Below are 18,530 nucleotides of genomic sequence, written 5' to 3' on the forward strand. Positions count from 1 at the left end.
GCGGTGAGAGATTGGTCGAGGCCAAGGAACGCCTCGGGGGTGCGGAGATTCCTTGGGTTGGCAGGTTATTACAGGCGATTTGTGGAGGGATTCTCAAAGATTTCTTCACCAATGACAGAATTGACAAGGAAGAATCAGAAGTTTGTCTGGTCAGAGCAGTGTGAGAACAGTTTTTAAGAGTTGAAGCGACGACTTATCTTTGCACTTATGCTGAGTCTTCCTTCGGAGGAAGGAAAATTTGTAGTTTACTGTGATGCATCGAGGATGGGTTAGGCTGCGTGCTGATGCAGAATGAGAAAGTTATAGCTTATGCATCGCGACAGCTGAAGGAGTATGAACAGTAGTACCCTACTCATGATTTGGAACTAGCAGCAGTGGTATTCGCACTGAAGGTATGGCGTCATTACCTGTATGGGGAGAAATGCGAGATATACACTGACCATAAAAGTTTGAAATATTTCTTCACTCAGAAGGATCTGAACATGAGACAGAGGCGTTGGTTGGAGCTGGTTAAGGATTATGACTGCGATATCCTTTACCACCCAGGGAAGGCCAATGTGGTGGCAAATGCATTGAGTAGGAGCGGCCTAGGACAATTGTATAGCTCCACTCAGATCTCAAGAGAGTTAGCTGATGAGATGGCCAGGGCAAAGATAGAATTAGTGGTGGGCCAGTTAGCTAGCATTACCTTACAGTTGACCCTGCTAGAGAGGATCAAGAAGGGACAATTGGTGGATGTGCATCTGCAAGATGTTAGGCAGCATGTCTTGGCTGGGACAGCTAAGGATTATTCTGTTTCTGAGACTGGTATGCTTCGATATCAGGGACAGATTTGTGTTCTGGCAGATGAGGGGATCAGACGAGAGGTACTGGATGAATCTCACACTATGCCATACTCACTTCATCCGAGTACCACGAAGATGTATCAGGATCTATGGACATTATATTGGTGGCCCGGGATGAAGAAGGATGTAGTAGAGTATGTGGCTAGATTTTGACATGTCAGCAGGTAAAGGCTGAGCATCAGTGACCAGCAGGATTGCTTCGGCCTTTGGGTATCCCAGAGTGGAAGTGGGAGGACATCACGATGAATTTTGTGGGAGGACTACCCAGGACAGTGGGGCTTTGTGACTCGGTGTGGGTAATAGTAGACAGATACACCAAGTCAGTTCATTTTCTGCCAGTGAGATCGACTTATACAGTGGAATAGTATGCAGAGTTGTATGTGAGGGAGATAGTTCATCTCCATGGGGTTCCAAAGTCTATCGTATCTGATCGAGACCCTATCTTTACCTCCAAGTTTTGGGGAGCTTTGTAGAGAGCCATGGGAATCCAATTGAAGTTTAGCACAACTTTTCATCCTCAGACTGATGGATAGTCTGAGAGGACGATTCATGTGTTGAAGGACATGCTTAGGGCGTGTGTGATTGATTTTAAGGGATCTTGGAGTAAGTATCTTCCGTTGATTGAGTTCTCGTATAACAACAGTTATCAATCCACGATTGGGGTGGCTCCTTATGAGATGTTATACGGAAGGAAGTGTAGATCATCTATTCATTGGGATGAGATGAGTGAGAGAAAGTATTTGGGGCCAGACATGGTTCAGAAGACTAATGAAGCTATTGAGAAGATTCGAGCCAGAATGCTTGCCTCACAGAGTAGACAGAAAAGCTACGCTGATCCTAAGCGTAGGGACGTGGAGTTCCAGGTTGGGGACCACGTGTTTCTGCGAGTTTCACCATTGCATGGGGTGAGAAGATTCGTGGTAAAGGGCAAGCTGAGTCCTCGGTTTGTTGGACCTTTCGAGATTCTAGAAAGGATTGGACAAGTGGCGTACAGGTTGGCCTTGCCACCGTCGCTGTCGGGAGTTCATGATGTATTCCATGTCTCCATGTTATAGAAGTATGTTTCAAATATGACGCATGTGCTGAAGTATGAGGACTTACTGTTACAAACAGATCTGTCCTATGAAGAGTGACCAGTTCAGAATCTGGATCGGAAGGACAAAATTCTACGGAATAAGAGGATTCCGTTAGTTAAAGTGTTGTGGAGAAATAACAAGGTCGAGGAAGCAACCTGGGAGTTAGAGACAGCGATGCGGGAACAGTATCCCGAGCTATTCAGGTAAATTTCGAGGACGATATTCTCAGTAGGAGGGGATAGTTGTAACGACCCAAAATCACTAATGTGGCTTAAGGGCCTTGATTAGTGTGCCAGGAGGGCATAATAGGTTTATGTGTGAATTTATTGATTTAATGCATGATTATATGATAAGCATGCTTGTATGATTATATGAATGTAAATGTGGTTAAATGTTATATCTATGAGAACCACATTATTATGTGGGTAGATCTGCAGCGTGCGACTTGAGGCGATCCTTGAGAGCTAGAAAGTGGGAAAGTCACAACGGGACTTAATATTTGACTTTGGATAAGTCAAGGGTATTTAAGATATCAGGTGGTTATTTAGATTATCGGGTTATGGAAATAAATAATTGGAGATATATTTGAGATTAGGAAGTCTAGGTGGGGACATTAGGGAATTTTACCATTTTGCCCTCCGGGACGTTTCCGGTACCCCGAGCCTTGGGATTAGCTTAATTAACTAAGGATAGACTTAAGAGGTTTTAGAAAATGGTAGAACAAGTTAGACTGACTCTTTCCTCTTCCTCTCTTTCTCTCTCAAAGGAAAAACACAGAACCTAGAAATTATAGCTGGAATTCTGAGGATTGAAGCTAGGATATAGAGGATTAGCTTAAGGATTCAATCAAGGACTAAGGTAAGGGTTGATTCCCACTCTCTGTTGTTGAAATTTTGTGAATTTGGTTGTGTTCTAAGTGGTTTTTGGGTTTTGGATTTGAAGATTAAACTGAAGCTAGAACCTTGGAGGTTAGCCCATAAATCTCTTGGAGGATTGATTATGCAGTTAAGGTAAGCTCGAATTTATGGTTTAATGGCTGAATTTTGGTATTTCCATGGCTAGTTTCTGTGTTCTTAAGTTAGTAAGTTTCAGAGATTTAAAATAGGTTTTTGATGGGTTTCTAGTCTAGGTTTCAATTGGATTGTGTTGCTGGAATGGTGTGGGAAGTCTTTGGGTAATTAAGTTGGGGTAGTTTTGGAGGAGTTTGGGTGAGGTTTGAGAGTCGAAAATGGAGGTTTTTCTGGGCATGAAGGGTTGGGCCGCGACTCTATTCTAGAGCGCTGCGGCCCTATGAAGCGAAGGAGCCAGGGAGGCTCAGCCGAAGGGGAGCGCCGCGGAGCCACAGGGCAGGGCCGCGGCGTGTGTTTCAGGGGCGAGCCGCGACTAGGTTTCTGGGGCCGCAGCCCTTAGGTTCATTTATGATCTTTTGGGGATTTTAAGCGCGGGAACCTAACCTAGGGTGCTCGGGATCGATTCCACCACCGTGTTTGGTGGAATTCGATGTCCTGGAAGCTAGCATTGTACCCGGAAACCTTTATTTGAATATTAATGGAATCTATTACCTTGGTTATGACTAGGTGTTAAGCTAGGGCTCGGGAAGCGGATCATGCTCGAGAGTCGTCGCTTGTAGTCAGTGAACGTGGAAATTAAAGGTAAGAAAACTGCACCCGGTTGTGTGTTTGTAATGGGACTAAGGGTTATGTATCCTTTGGAAGGATGGTATTATGCCATATAAACAATAAACCAACGGCCTAAGAGTGCCAAGGTTACACTAGCGCACAGGGCGCGGCTCGACCACTGGTAGTCGATGACAGCTTATTATGCACTGAGCTCGGTTTAAGCGGGCCGGAATCAGTGGGGTAAACAGAGGGTGCGACCTAAGTTGTCGCCCTGATTATCATGTAACTTGATTGTTATTAATGCTTAGTTGCATCTTTGATTCTGAATATGTGCTATATGATTAATATGAGTGATAAGTGTTTGATCGCGCTTAAAGGATTATTCATCTGTTATTGTTGTTTGTGGTGCATATTATGTTTTCTTGCTGGGCCTTGGCTCACGGGTGCTACGTGGTGTAGGTAAAGGCAAGGGAAAACTTGATCAGCCCTGATTTGGAGAGCTCTGAGAGCTGAATGTACATGACCAGCTGCCCAGCCGCCACGGTTGAGGGGAGGACAGGAACAGGGGAACCAAAATTGTCTGTTTTGCCTTAGAATGACTGAGGGTTGTTTAAACTTTGGAAATTTTGTAAACTGACTTTCGAACTTTGTTCCTTTTTGGGATCCCATGTATAAAATGTTTTGTTATATAGAATGTGCACTTTTGAGACCAAAACCTTTTAACCCTAGTTCATTAGTGGCTTCGGTATCACGTTTTAACTAAATGACTTGATTAGCAAGTCTTGCATCTTTATAAACACACAGTGTAGCGGTCTTGGCTATCTAGGGCGTTACAATAGGGATTGGTTTATAAACTAGCTATGAGGTTTAGGTTGTGAGGGTAAGAACTCTAGTTCAATTTTGATTTTGGGATGATTTCTGTTGTGTTTGGCTGGGAAAAACGTTGAAGAAACCTAGGGATTTCAGGGTTCACGAGGGCGCGCCGCAGCCCGCATGCCCCAGATGGCCCTGGGAGGGCTACTGATTGAAGGGCTCACTGCGACTCTAAGGGGCAAGTTATGGCCCGCCTCCCCCAGATGCTAGAGGTCGCATCTCTGTTTGGTAGGCGCGCCACGACCCTCAGGGCTAGGTCGCGGCCCGCCTAGGCAGTTTTGGCTTAGGTATTTTTAGGACTCGAGGGGCCTCGGGGACCTAAACTTAAGCGCTCAGGACGGTTTCTACTACCCGGTTTAGTAGAAATCAGGGTCCCGGAGGCTAGTAATTGAATCCAAAGTTTTTAAATGGTTTAGAATCTTATAGTTATCCATTATCGCTTGTGACTTAGATTTTTACTACAAGGGCTCAGGAATTAAGAATCGTGCTCGGGGCCACTATACGCTTGCTGTTCGGGATCCGAGGTAAGAAAAATGCACCCTTGTATGGTTGAGAATGGGACTGAGGTTCCCAATAATTGAATGCCTATATTGCATTTATAAGATTGGCGTTGTATATGAGAATGAACGGCCTAAGAGAGCCGGAGCTGATGACTTGCGCACAGGATGCGACTCGACCACTATGAGCCGGGGTCAACTAAGTAAATAATGGATTCGGCCTAAGCGAGCTGGAGTCAGCTGAGTAAACAAAGGGCTCGGCCTAAGGGCGCCGACCCTGAACACTTGTATTACTGGTTTTGATATGTTCTTGAAAGTACATGTTAATTGTTGTTAGCTTGATGCTTATAATTCGTTGGATTTCTGTTTAATTGTTTTATGATTGATTGGAAGCTACTATTGCACTTTTATTGGGATTGTTGCCTATAATCTATTGTTGGTGGAATCTGGTGAATTATATCTACTCTCTTTATACTATTGCTTAGTTGTGCATGTTGCTTCAGTTTTCTTGCTGGGCTTTGGCTCATAGGTGCTACATGGTGTAGGTAAGGGAGTTGATTGCTGGACCAGCCATGAGTTGAAGAGCTTCAGGGGCGATGTGTACATATTCGACCTTCTCGATCGCCACGGTCAGGGTAGCTTGGGAGGAACTAGGGTTAAACTCCATTTTTGCAGCTTAGGACGACTAAATTGTATCTGTTTATCTTTAATCAATCTGTAAACTAATTTTTGGGATCCCATGTACGAACTTAATATTTTAATGAAATATAACCATTTGTTGACCAAATCTTTTATTACTTAATTTTGACTTAGTCTTTAATTGCACATTTAAGTTCAAACGACTTACTTAGTAGGTTAAACACTATTTTAAACACACAGTGTAACGGTCTTGGTTATCCAGGGCGTTACACAGGTGGAATAAATGGTCCACATATATCAGTGTGAATCAACTCCAACAATCTTGTGCACCTGTCTGTTTTACTCTTTCTAACCTTGATAGGTAACTTTCCTTTAATACAATCAACACAGACAGTGAAATCTGAAAAATCTAGATCTTGAAGTACCCCTTCTTTGACCAAGCTTTCCATTCCATCTCCAGAGATATGTCCTAAACGTTTGTGCCACAACATAGAAGATTTCAAATCTAATCTTGCACGTTTAGAACCAACAACAATATTAAGAAAAGAAGTAGAAGAAACAGGAGCAACATCATCCAAATCAACTTTATATAAATTTCCACATAAAGTTCCATTTCCAACCATAGAGAATCATGATACAAAGTAAGTTTTCCAGTTCCAAAATGAAGACTATAACCTAGTCTATCCAAAATAGATACAAAAATCAAATTCCTCCTAATAGAGGGTATGTAAGCAACATCCTGTAACTCCAAAAAATGTCATGTATTCAACTGTAATCTAACTGTTCCCACGAAATCAACTTGGACTTTTGTATTGTCTCCCATGTACACATGCTATTCCAGACTACTCGGTCTTCTTTGACTTGTCATTGCCTACAAGGAATGCGTAACATGAATTGTGGCTCCAGAATCTAACCACCAAGAATTTGAGGGCACATAAATAATATTGGATTCTAAACAAACCATCACAAGACAGTTACCTTTCTTCTCTATGTGAGCTTTGAGCTTTCGACAATCAGCTTTCTTGTGCCCAAAGTTCTGGAAAAAGTTGCACTTCCTTTTGAAAAACTCATTCTTATGACCATTAAAGGATGAACTTGACTATCAATTCCCTTTAGAACTAAAAGCTTTCTTCTTAGGAGGCTTTTGGTCACTAGAGTTATTGGGACTGAACTTTCTTTTGTGAGGATTGTTTGGATTGTTAGGATTTGTCACCATAGAGATGTTTCTTGCCTTACCTTTTCTCATGTCCTCCTTTTCCTTGGCAAGAATAGCAGACATCTCCCCAACAGTCCATTGCTCTTTCTGAGCATTGTAGCTTGATCTAATCGCATCAAACTGAGATGGAATGGTCTCCATCACCAACCATACCATGTAATCCTCACCAAGGTCCACACCCATGGCCTTAAGTTTGTGATAATAGCCCATGAGCTTGTCAATATGAGCTCTGATGTCACTTGAACCATCATAAATGATGTGATGGAGCATGTTCAAGTGTTCATTCTTCTCATTCTTTGAGAATTTCTAGTACTTTTCCTTAATGGCAGCAAGAAAATCCTTTGCATTTTCAGACCTATGAATACTATCACAAATGGATTAATCCATGTGATATCTTATGAGCATCAAGAAACAACGATTGGAGTGTTCCCAATCCTCATATAATTTTTTATCCTTCTCAGTAGCATGATCAGCAGGCTTAGATGGCGCATCAATTTTCAAGGCCAAGTCCAATTTCATGAAAGTCAAGTTCATCGTGATAGACTCAACCCACTGCTTGTGGTTGGTTGCATTCAATGCCAAGACAACAGAGGTTCTAGGATAGCTTAGAGCTGAATGAGAAACAAGAGCAATACCTATTGAATGCATGTTATAATAAAATCATGTCATTTGTGCTCTTTTCTCATAAATGATCGCAAAAATAACAAATGGTCCTTATGTATGCTAGAGTTCTTAAATAAACAAAAGATAGAACTCATTCACAAGTAAGAACAATCTATTAAGCAATATAACCAAATACTTGAATTTATTATCTAGAGGATAGACAAATTGTGGTTCATAAAATTCAATAGATTTTCTTCACCATATTAAGCATCTTTACCAAGCAATTATTATCAATAGGATAATTAATTACTCATATGGACCTTAATGTAACTTTGGAGGAAAAAAAACACAAAATTTAAATAAATAAATATTTAAATATTCCTCATCACTAAACAATTTACATGCTTATTCTTACGACAAGCAAGAAAATAAGCAATAATTGTTGTCAATAAATAACTGGATTTATGCCACAAAAGATTAAATACAAATAGAATTATAAAATAAAATTCATAGGTTAATCTTGTACATAATCATATGGAAATGATAGAGCAATAAAAATTGAGTGTAATGGTGGAAAAATGGTCCAAATTGGACCTTACACGTGCTCCCACGCACCCTAAATGTATATATATTTTAATAAATTTTTCTAGTCCAGAAAGCGACATGTCGTCTTAACAAAAATGACAAGACCTCCACCATAGAAAACGACTTGTTGTTTTGCGCAATGTCACCACTGACCTTGGAACTGGGTGCGTGGGTCGACGAATCGGGTTGACAAGACCCGAATCAGAACCCACTTATAATGGACGCCTCCAACCACCATTTTTGTTGCCATCGACTGGGTTTTCACCCTCTTACCGACACCGACCACCCTTGCATCTCCCTTTTCCTCATCTCCATCCAAAAATATCAAACATCCACGAAACCCGAAAATGGGTTTCCACCATTGATGAGCTTCAAGAAAAGCTCGGTTTCACAGTAATACACATGAAAGCTTTTGTCCAAAACATTGTTAAAACCCAACACTCATTATCAAAACCGATTTTCACATCAATATAGCACTATTTCGAAATTATTTGTGCAAAAAATCATATTTGAAAAAAAATGGGTTTATGTCAAAATTAAGCCCTAAAATCAAATAACCTGGCTCTGATACCAATTGTTAGTTTGTAAACACAATATGAGAATCATAAATGCACATGACAGATTTTACACAATCAATCCAAGAACACATTTTATTTAGGGCATTAATTAGGCAATAACGAGAACATACCTCTCATATTGTTCATCCCTTCATGAGCCATTTCTACAATTTAAATCTGCCAAAATCAACACACAAGATCAAATGTATATGCAGGAGAGGGCTTATGGAGAGCAACCCCTTCTTTCAATTTCCCTACTACCATTCACTCTCTTATGTTCTTCATATTCACCATTAATATCCTAAGGAATATTATTGGGCTCTTGGGCCTAACGGGCCTAGTGAACATAGTTGTGGTGAACTAAAGCTTAATTGGCCAACTTATAGTTATTGGGGTGCCACCATATGCCTCTAATGTAATTAACAAGTGGTAACCATCCCATTATGGTTATCGACAGTATTAGGCACTACAATTAACAATTGTGATTATGGAATAACATTTGAGATTATATTAGTCCACATAAAATTCTAACATTCCTTTGATGGTATAGGACTCCAAGTCCTTTTAGCCTAGCCATGGGAGTTGTCTTTCAACAAAAAAGCCATATTTGTAGAATAAATCAAAATGTGAAAACCTAAATATAATATAAATGAAAAAAAACTTTGTATTGATTCTAAAAGAAAAAGACATATACACGAATGTATATTATTAAATACTTGGAGCAAAAACTTTTCATGTTAATAATAATTGGTGTAAATGTATGTGTTTCTTAAGTAGGAACGAAGGAGATGACGTGTTAATTTTTTGTTTTTTAAAGTTCAATTAAATTATGTATGTTTATTTTAGTTATATATTTAGTTGTTCTTAGTATATTTTAGTAAGTAGTGAGTTAATATATAGTTGATTTTTAATTGATTATATTTTTGGTTTATTTTAGTATATTGTGTATCTCTTTAGTTTGTTTTAGGTACTTTGGGTGAATATACTTTAACTTTTTGTTATTATGTGGGTTGATTTTGACTGATTTTTAGTTTATTTTAGGTATATGTGTTGTTGTTCTAAGGTATATTTTGGGTTGATTTATAGTTGATAATATTTTTGTCTTGATTTTAGTTTATTTTAGGTATACCTTGGGTTTATATGTATATATATATCTTCAACATAATATTTGTGTTTAATGATAATGTTTTTCAAGTTATTTTTTGTAGTGTCCCAGAATTTTTACTTAGCTAGACAGTAGCAGTTTGTAGTATGTTAGTTTCCGTGGATTTTGGTTCAATCCGGGACTTAGTTGGAAACTCATAGCAACAGTTATGTATTTTATAAGTTTAACCTATAGTTTAGAAATATTAATTATAACATAAGGTTTGATTAATATTGCTTGTCCTAGAAATATATTTATTATTACCCAAGGTTTAGATAGAATTAATAAGAGCATGACACTTGTCATAATCATATTTATTAAGGATTTAAGTATTTTTTATGAATAGTTTAATTAAAAGAAAGATCTAGAAGCTGTAGAATCTTCCAACAACTATTAGGATCACATTTTGACTCAGTCAAAGCTGTTTAATCAATTGAACATATGTTGAAAAAGTGCAAATACGTGTTTGATACATCAACGTATGCCGATATATCGCAGCTTTAGGGGCCGATATATCGCCTACGGGAGATACGGAAAACACGTCGACTTCGCACAAACAAACGAACGGGGCTCGGGAAAATGTTCTAGGCGATATATCGCCCCTGGTGCATTTAATTTGAAAGTTTGAGGATTTTAAATTTTAAAATAGACTTAACCACTTATGTAACGACCCAAAATTACTAATCAGGCTTAAGGGCCTTGATCATTGTGCTGGGAGGGCATAGTTGGAGGTTAAGAGAATTAACGGTAAGAAAGCATGAATATGGGTATTGGATAAGTATGCGGGCCCTGTTTGGCTGGTAAGGGCATAATTGTAATTTTGGCCCGTTAGGGCATAAATGTGATTGTGTGTGATAAGTTGTTGAGACCACATTATTATGTGGATAAATAGATATATATATATATCTGTGTGTGTGTGTGTGTGCACATGTGTGTGTATTTCTAACTTTCGGCATAAGGCGATTCTAGGGAGCAGGTAGCGGGAAAAGTCACAACGGGACCCGATACTTGATTTTGAATAAGTTAGGGGAAATTTTAGGTATTGGTTAGTTATTTAGACTGTCGGGTTATAGAAATAAATATATGGAGATGTATTTGAGGTTAGGAAGTCTAGGTGGGAATACTGGTGGATTTTACCATTTTTGTCTTGGGGACAATTTTGGTACCCTGAGCCTTGAGGTAACCTTAAAGCCAAAGTTAATAAAACAAAACAAAGGAATTATTTGGAAACTTAGAGAAACTGACTTAGCCTCAACCTTCCCTTTTGTCTTCTTCCTTTTCTCTTTCTCTCAAAAAGAACTACAGAAAATTAAGGGGAATTTGATTGAAATTCAGAGAATTTGAAGCTATGATGTAGGAGCTTAACTCAGGGATTAGCTGAGGATTCCAGCAAGAGTAAAGGTAAGCTATAAGTTTGTTTATGATGGCTAAATTCTGTGATTATGCTGGGTTTTGAAGAGATTGTGGATTTTGACATTTAAGGGTTGAATTGAGGCTTGGAGCTTGGGAGTTAGCTCAGTTTTACTTGGGGGATTGATTTTGCAGCAAAGGTGAGTTTGAAATTAAGGTTTTAATGTTTGAATTTATGAGGTTTTTTGACTGGTTTTGAAGTTCTTGGGTGTGAAAGTTTCATAAATTAAAATGAGGTGTTGAGGGGTTTTTAGCCTAGATTTCTGCTGGGTTTTACTATTAGAAGCATGCTAGAGTGTTGGGATAATTGAGTTGTGTTATTGGGATTGTTTAAAATGGGTTTGGATGAGGTTTTGGAAGTTAGAAATGGGGGAAATTCTGGGTTCGAAGGGAAGGGCCGCGGCTCTGTTCTAGAGCGTTGCGGCCCTAGCTTGAAGATGAGCCAGGGAGGCTCGGCCAGGGGCAAGCGCCGCGGCGCCCAAGCAAGGGCCGCGACGCGTGTCTTCTTTCAGGGAGGCCCTTGGTTCTGTTTTGAGGGCAGGGCCGCGGCTAAGCTTTAAGGGCCGCAGCCCTTAGATGCATACTTGAACGTTCAAGGTTTTTAAGTACGGGAATCGAGCCTAGGGTGCTCGGGATCAATCTCACCACCGTGCTTGGTGGGATTCGATTTCTTGGAAGCTAGTTTTGTACCCAAAAACCTATATTTGAATACTAATGGAATCTGTTATCCCCATTTCTTGGAAGGGATTTGGGCCTTCGCCCTGGCCCACGGTCAGAGAACTGGCTCGGCATTTGGGCCTGGCCCAAGGTCCCTTGGTTTGACTATCACCCAAGGGGACTGGTACGGACAGGGACTCTAGACTGGGCCCGCTTGGAGGGGTCTGGGACGTCCCTCCGGATTCATCTTCATCCTGACGGTCCCGGCGATGTCCATAGCGCCCGGACCGTCGCGGCCTACACATTCCTGTCCCGGAGCCTGGTATGGTCCGGGACCGAGGTAAATGGAGCGGGCCAAAGGTAAACAGACCTGGGTCGCCTCCTCCCCAATTGAAGGGCCAGGCGTCCAGGATCCTGAAACCGCCTCATTTCGCGTGGGCATTGTCCCCCACTTTTCGCCTGCAGAAAAGGTCGCCTCGGGATCGCCCACTGGTGTGTCAGAACTGCGCAGCCAAGTACTCTGACCGGTTTTTGTCTCCTGAATCAGCCTCGTGACTCGAAGTGATTTGATCCAAAGCGCCGTTTTGTCGGGCGAAGGCTTGTGTCTTAGGTCAACCAATTGGGCCTTAGCTGGTCTGAATTTTGTGTATTGTATACCTCTTTGTATTGGGCCTCCACTAGAAAGGCCCCTTGTACCCATTTCTCTGATGGGCCCGGGTCGGATCCGACCCAGACTCGAGGTTCCCCTCAGCTTATAAATACAAGCTGTAGAACAACGTGCGGAAAAAAAAGAAAAGGAGGGGAGAGAAGGCAGAAACTCTGTTAAGATATAATTAGAAAACTCCATTGTAAAAGCTTCTTCTAGCTCTAATATATGGACTCGTGGACTAAGGCTAGTTAACGCCCCAACCATGTAAAAACCTCGTGTCGATCTTCCATTTTCATTATTATTACTAGTAAATATCATTCATTAATATAGTTGCCGAAAATCTCGGTTAACAGTTTGGTGCTTTCATTGAGAGCTGAAGGAAGCTAGCGCCAACGTCAGGCCTTTTACTACGATGGTGAACACGCGTCACACCACCTTCGACCCTACCAACCCAGAGCAAGGTAACGGAGACCCGCTGCCTTCTCAGCATATTCCTCAAGACCTGCCTGAAGACGTGCCTCCTCAGACGTCTCACCAAGGTGAGTCGCAAGACTACGAGGGTGAGGCAGAATACGAAGTAGAAAACGAAGAAGAGTACTACGAGGAGGAGAACGAAGGAGAGTATCACGACGAAGCCGCGGACCCCGGGGTCCCTCACGACGATCAGCAAGACTCGGAGGAGACTAGACTGAGGCAGTAGATCATGGATCAGGAAGCCAGGATGGCTGAGCAGGCGGAGGCGCACCGCCGGGTGCAGGAGTCTCTGTGAGCCCTGCAAGCACTGATGGCCGAGCAGGGCCCGGCAGCCAACCCCATAGCTGGCCCGCAACCAGAGACGCAACAACCCGATCCCCAAGCGCAAGCCGGGGGCCCCAGGGGTGCCAGCCCGATCCGTCCCCCAAAGCCTTTTCCCGACACGGCTACGAAAGTCCCGAACAAGGAGCGACGGACGACCCGGAAAAAGACCACCCCCATCAATAAAGTCGGGGCACGTTCACGGCCGTTACCTAGGAAAGAGAAGGTGCGCCCTGTCCCAGGACGAGGCCACCCAATCAATCCGCAGGGAGAGCGGCCGCGGAACGATCAGCCCCGGCACGCCCCAGGGGCGAACGGGCGGGAAAGGTCTTTGCACCCAAGTGCCTCGGTCAACAAGAACCGCCAGGACCGGTCTCGCCACGAGGATCGTCACACTCTCAGTTCAGGGGATGACACTTCCCGGGTAGATCTACGTGACGGACTCAATGCCCGGAAAGAGCGGGCCCGCAAGGAAAAAATCCTTCCTCGAGACGGCGACCTCAGGAACGACATCAATGACAGGAGGAACGAGAGAATTCCTCTGGATGACAGCACGTCCAAGCAGCTCATGGAGCAAATGGCCGCATTAAAAAAGGTCACTGACCGCTTGGTCCGCAAGCAGGAAGGCACGGACACTGACTCTCCCGAAGAGGATAAAGAGTCATGCGCGAGGCACATCCTGGACGCCGTACTGCCCAAGGGGTTCAAGATGCCAAGCCTCACCGCCTACACTGGAAGCACAGATCCCAGGGATCATCTGTCCTGGTACAACCGACTCATGACCGTGGCCCACGTCAGCGACGACAGCAAATGCCTCTGCTTCTCCATCACGTTGGGCGGTCCCGCCGAAGAATGGTGGAAAAGACTTAAACCGGGGTCCATCCAAACATGGTCCGGGCTACAGTCGGCGTTCCGGAAGCAATTCGTGGCCGCCATGAGGATGGACATGCAAATCAGCGCCCTCGCCAATATTAAGCAACTACCCGCGGAGACGTTGAGAGCCTATATCCAACGCTTCACTGAAGAAGCCTCCAAGACCAAGGTCGATGACGGACAGCGCCTGGTGGCACTGCAGTCTGGGATCCGGGCCGGGTCCCCACTCTGGGACGACATGCAGCGCAGTCAAGCCACCACTCTGGAAGAATTCATCAGGAGAGCCCAATGATTCATCAACTGGGAGGAGGCTCAGATCCAGGCCTTCGGATGGCCGCCGGCTCCTCACCCCATCCCTCAGACGATTCCGAGTGGTGTGGGGAAGTTCCCTGCGCAGTCCTACGCAATGCCCCCTATAGTCCCGGGGATGGCTGTTGCGCCCGGTGCCAGTTACACGCCTACGGTATACGGCCCTGCTGCTTCGGGATACTCCCCGGCCCAATCAGCGCATTTCTCTGGTTATGGCGTCGCGCCGGCGGGGCACAGTATGGCCCCCATCGTAGCCCAGCAATCGCAGACCGGAGTAACCGAGGCAAGCGTGAATCCCTCCCAGGGGAAGCGGTCCGGCAAAGGCCAAAACCGGACAAAGCCGGCCAAAAAAGGGAAGAAGGGATACGAGCCCCATTATTCAAAATACACCAACTTGGTGGACACCCGGGAAAACATCTACCTGGCTACGGAAAGAGCAGTCCACTACCGGAAGCCTAGCCCCATGTTTAAGGGGGGAAGGAATCCCAAAGATACCAGCAAACAGTGCGCCTATCACAAAGATGTGGGTTACACCACCGACGAGTGTCGACAGCTCAAAGATGAGATTGAGAACCTCATCAAGCTGGGGCACCTCCATCAGTGGGTAAGGGTGCTCGTGGGCGTCCCGGGCGTGTCAGCAATCCCCGGACATTCCACGGCTCCGGTGACGACTCGTGCATACCTGCCCCAGGGAGGGTATGCACCAGGACCCTCAGTGTAGGCCCCTCAGGGGACCATCGCCGCGCAGGCCCCCGGCCCTGGAATGCCCTATCCTACCGGAGCAGCGCCCCCTCGAGTGGACGGGCACGTGGCGACCATATCGGGCGGACCCCACCTAGGAGGACCTTCGAAGAATGACCAAAAGCGCTATCTGAGCGAGCTAGACCACGACCAAGAAGTCTGCGCCCTTGTCCAGGTCCCGGCTCAGTGCCCTAAACTGATGAACCTCCCCATCACGTTCACGGAGGACGACGCCCGCAACGTCCATTTTCCGCACCACGACCCACTGGTCGTAGATGCCCAAATTGCCAACAAGCTGGTATCCCGCGTATTGGTGGACGACGGAAGCTCCGTCAACTTGCTGTTCAAACCTGCCTTTGCCGCCATTGGCCTGACGGGGGCTGATTTGGCGTCCTGCCCGACCCAAATCTACGGCTTCAACGGAGACGCGCTTCTCCCCCTGGGAAAGGTCCAGCTGCCGGTGATGCTGGGGGATGAGTTGCAGCACTCGTTCAAGTTCTTCACCTTTGTTGTGGTGGATTGCCCAACCGCTTACAACTTCATCTTTGGCCGACCCGCCCTGGTCGAGTTCGGGGCCATCACCTCCATCCGCCATCTATGCATGAAGTTCGCGTGCAGCAATGGAGGAATAGGGACTGTCCGCAGAGACCAAAAAAGCGCTCGTAAGTGTTACCATGTCTCTGCCCGTCCCGTATATATGGTCCGGGAAGAGCCCGTCGAGCCGGCCCTCCGCCCAGTTGAGCAAGTAGTCCAGGATGAGGACGATCTGGACCCGCGAATAGGGGACGAGCGTGTCCTGGAGCCAATGGACGAAATAGAAGAGGTATGCATCAGCGAAACCGACCCGACCAGGGTCATCCAAGTGGGAAAGAGCCTACCGGCGGACATTCGGACCGCCATTATCGCCCGAGTCCGAGAAAACCAGGATCTTCTGGCGTGGTCCCACTCCGATATGACCGGGATCGACCGCAATATCATCTGCCACGCGTTAAGTATTGACCCAAACGCGACCCCGGTCCGCCAGAAATGCAGACCTTTGGGGACGGAAAGGGCCGAGGCCCTCAAGTTGGAGGTGGAGAAGTTGTCTTCCATCAATTTCATCCGTGAAGTGGTATACCCCGTATGACTGGCCAATCCGGTCTTGGTGCCGAAACCTAACGGGACCTGGAGAACTTGCATCGACTTCACGGACCTCAACAAAGCGTGCCCGAAGGACTGTTTCTCGCTCCCCCGAATAGATCAAATGGTGGACGCTACGTCCGGTTATGAGATCTTAAGTTTCATGGACGCCTACTCGGGCTACAACCAGATCTCCATGCATGTGGCGGATCAGGAGCACACCAGTTTCCAAACCGACAAGGGCATCTATTGCTACATAGTCATGCCTTTCAGACTCAAAAATGCCGGAGCAACTTACCAGAGGCTCGTCAATCGAATGTTTCGGGCCCAGCTAGAGCGAAACATGGAAGTATAAATCGACGATATGCTGGTCAAGTCCAAGACGTCGGGGGACCATTCGGAGGATTTGGCGGAGGCTTTCGCGGTTTTCCGGAAGTACGGAATGAAGCTGAACCCTAAGAAGTGCACTTTCGGCGTAGCTTCCGGGAAGTTCCTGGGCTTCATAGTGAGCTTCCGAGGGATCGAAGCAAACCCAGAGAAGATCAAGGCACTGATCGACATGGCCTCTCCCCGGAAGCACAAGGACGTTCAAAGCCTGACGGGGCGAGTGGCCGCCCTGAGCCATTTCGTTTTCAAGGCCACGGACAAGTGCGTCCCTTTTTTCAACGTCCTTCGGGGAAGCCAGCGGTTCGAATGGTCACCCGAGTGTGAAGAAGCCTTCCAGAAGCTGAAAGAACACTTGGCCAAGGCCCCCATCCTGGCGAAACCAGTCGAGGGAGAGCCTTTGTACCTATACCTGGCCGTGACCGAGCATGCCATCAGCGCCGCGTTGGTACGAGAAGAGGAAAGGACACAACTCCCGGTATACTACGTGAGCAAGCGGCTACTAGACGCCAAATCTAGGTACCCGCTGATCGAAAAGCTGACTTTCTGCCTATTGATGGCATCCGGGAAGCTTCGACCCTACTTCCAGGCTCACGCCATAAAGGTCTTAACCAACCATCCCCTGCGGCAGGTGTTGCAGAAACCTGAGTCGTCGGGGAGACTCCTGAAATGGGCAATGGAGCTGAGCCAATTTGATATATCCTACGTGCCCCGGGTGTCCATTAAGGGACAGGCCCTAGCTGATTTCATCGTCGAATGTTCTGGGATCCCCCCAGAAGAGAGTATCCCCGCATCTTCCGCGGCGCCTGTTTGGAAAATCTTCGTGGACGGAGCCTCGAACGAGAATGGGGCCGGCGCAGGGATCATCTTGGTGTCACCGTAGGGGCACCGGCTACAAAATGCCCTCCGTTTCCAGTTCAAATCCTCAAACAACGAGGCAGAGCATGAAGCTGTCCTAGCCGGCCTGCGTCTGGCCCGGGAAGTAGGGGCAACGAACCTCGAAATTTACAGTGATTCTCAGCTGGTAGTCAGACAAATTTCGGGGGAATATCAAATGAAGGGAGAACGGATGGCGGCATATGTGACCCAAACGAGGGAGATGCTCCAAACGTTCGCGGAGCATTCCATCCGCCAGATTCCTCGGGAGAAGAACGTGTTCGCGGATACATTAGCAAAGTTGGCAACCGACGCAGAGGCCAAACTGGCCGGACTGGTTCCCGTCAACCATCTCCCCATCCCAAGCATAAGGGCTCCCACCGTCAGTACGGTCGACCACTCCACTTCCTGGATGGGGCCGTTGATCCGATACCTGTCCATCGGGGAAGTTCCGAACGATCGAGCCACGACCAGGAAACTCCTCTACCAGGCCCACCGGTACGTCATGATGGACGGGAAACTCTATCGCCGGGGACTGTCTATGCCTTACCTCAGGTGCATGTCCGGGACCGAACTGGGAGCCATTATGCATGAAGTCCACGAAGGCTTTTGCGGAGATCACACGGCCGGGCCCAGTCTGTCCAAGAAGATTCTGCGCCAAGGATACTTCTGGCCCACCATGAAGAAAGACTGCATAGACTACGTCCGTAAGTGTGAGCAGTGCCAGAGGTACGCGAAGATCCCTCGGGCCCCCCCGACAAAGATAACCTTGATGAACAGCCCCTGGCCCTTCGCAGTGTGGGGAATCGATCTTGTGGGATCTCTCCTGACCGGGAAGGGAGGGGTAAAATATGCCATTGTGGCGGTAGACTATTTCACGAAATGGGTCGAGGCGGAGCCCATGAGCACGATCACGTCCAAGAAGGCCCTAGATTTTGTCGTCAACGACATAGTGTGTCGATACGGCCTCGCCTACAAAATCGTGTCCGACAACGGGAAGCAGTTTGACAGCTTCCACTTCACGGATTTTTGCGAAAGACACGGTATAGTGAAGAGTTTCTCG

Source organism: Humulus lupulus, chromosome 4 (assembly GCF_963169125.1).
Source record: "Humulus lupulus chromosome 4, drHumLupu1.1, whole genome shotgun sequence".
In the NCBI taxonomy this organism is placed as follows: Eukaryota; Viridiplantae; Streptophyta; class Magnoliopsida; order Rosales; family Cannabaceae; genus Humulus; species Humulus lupulus.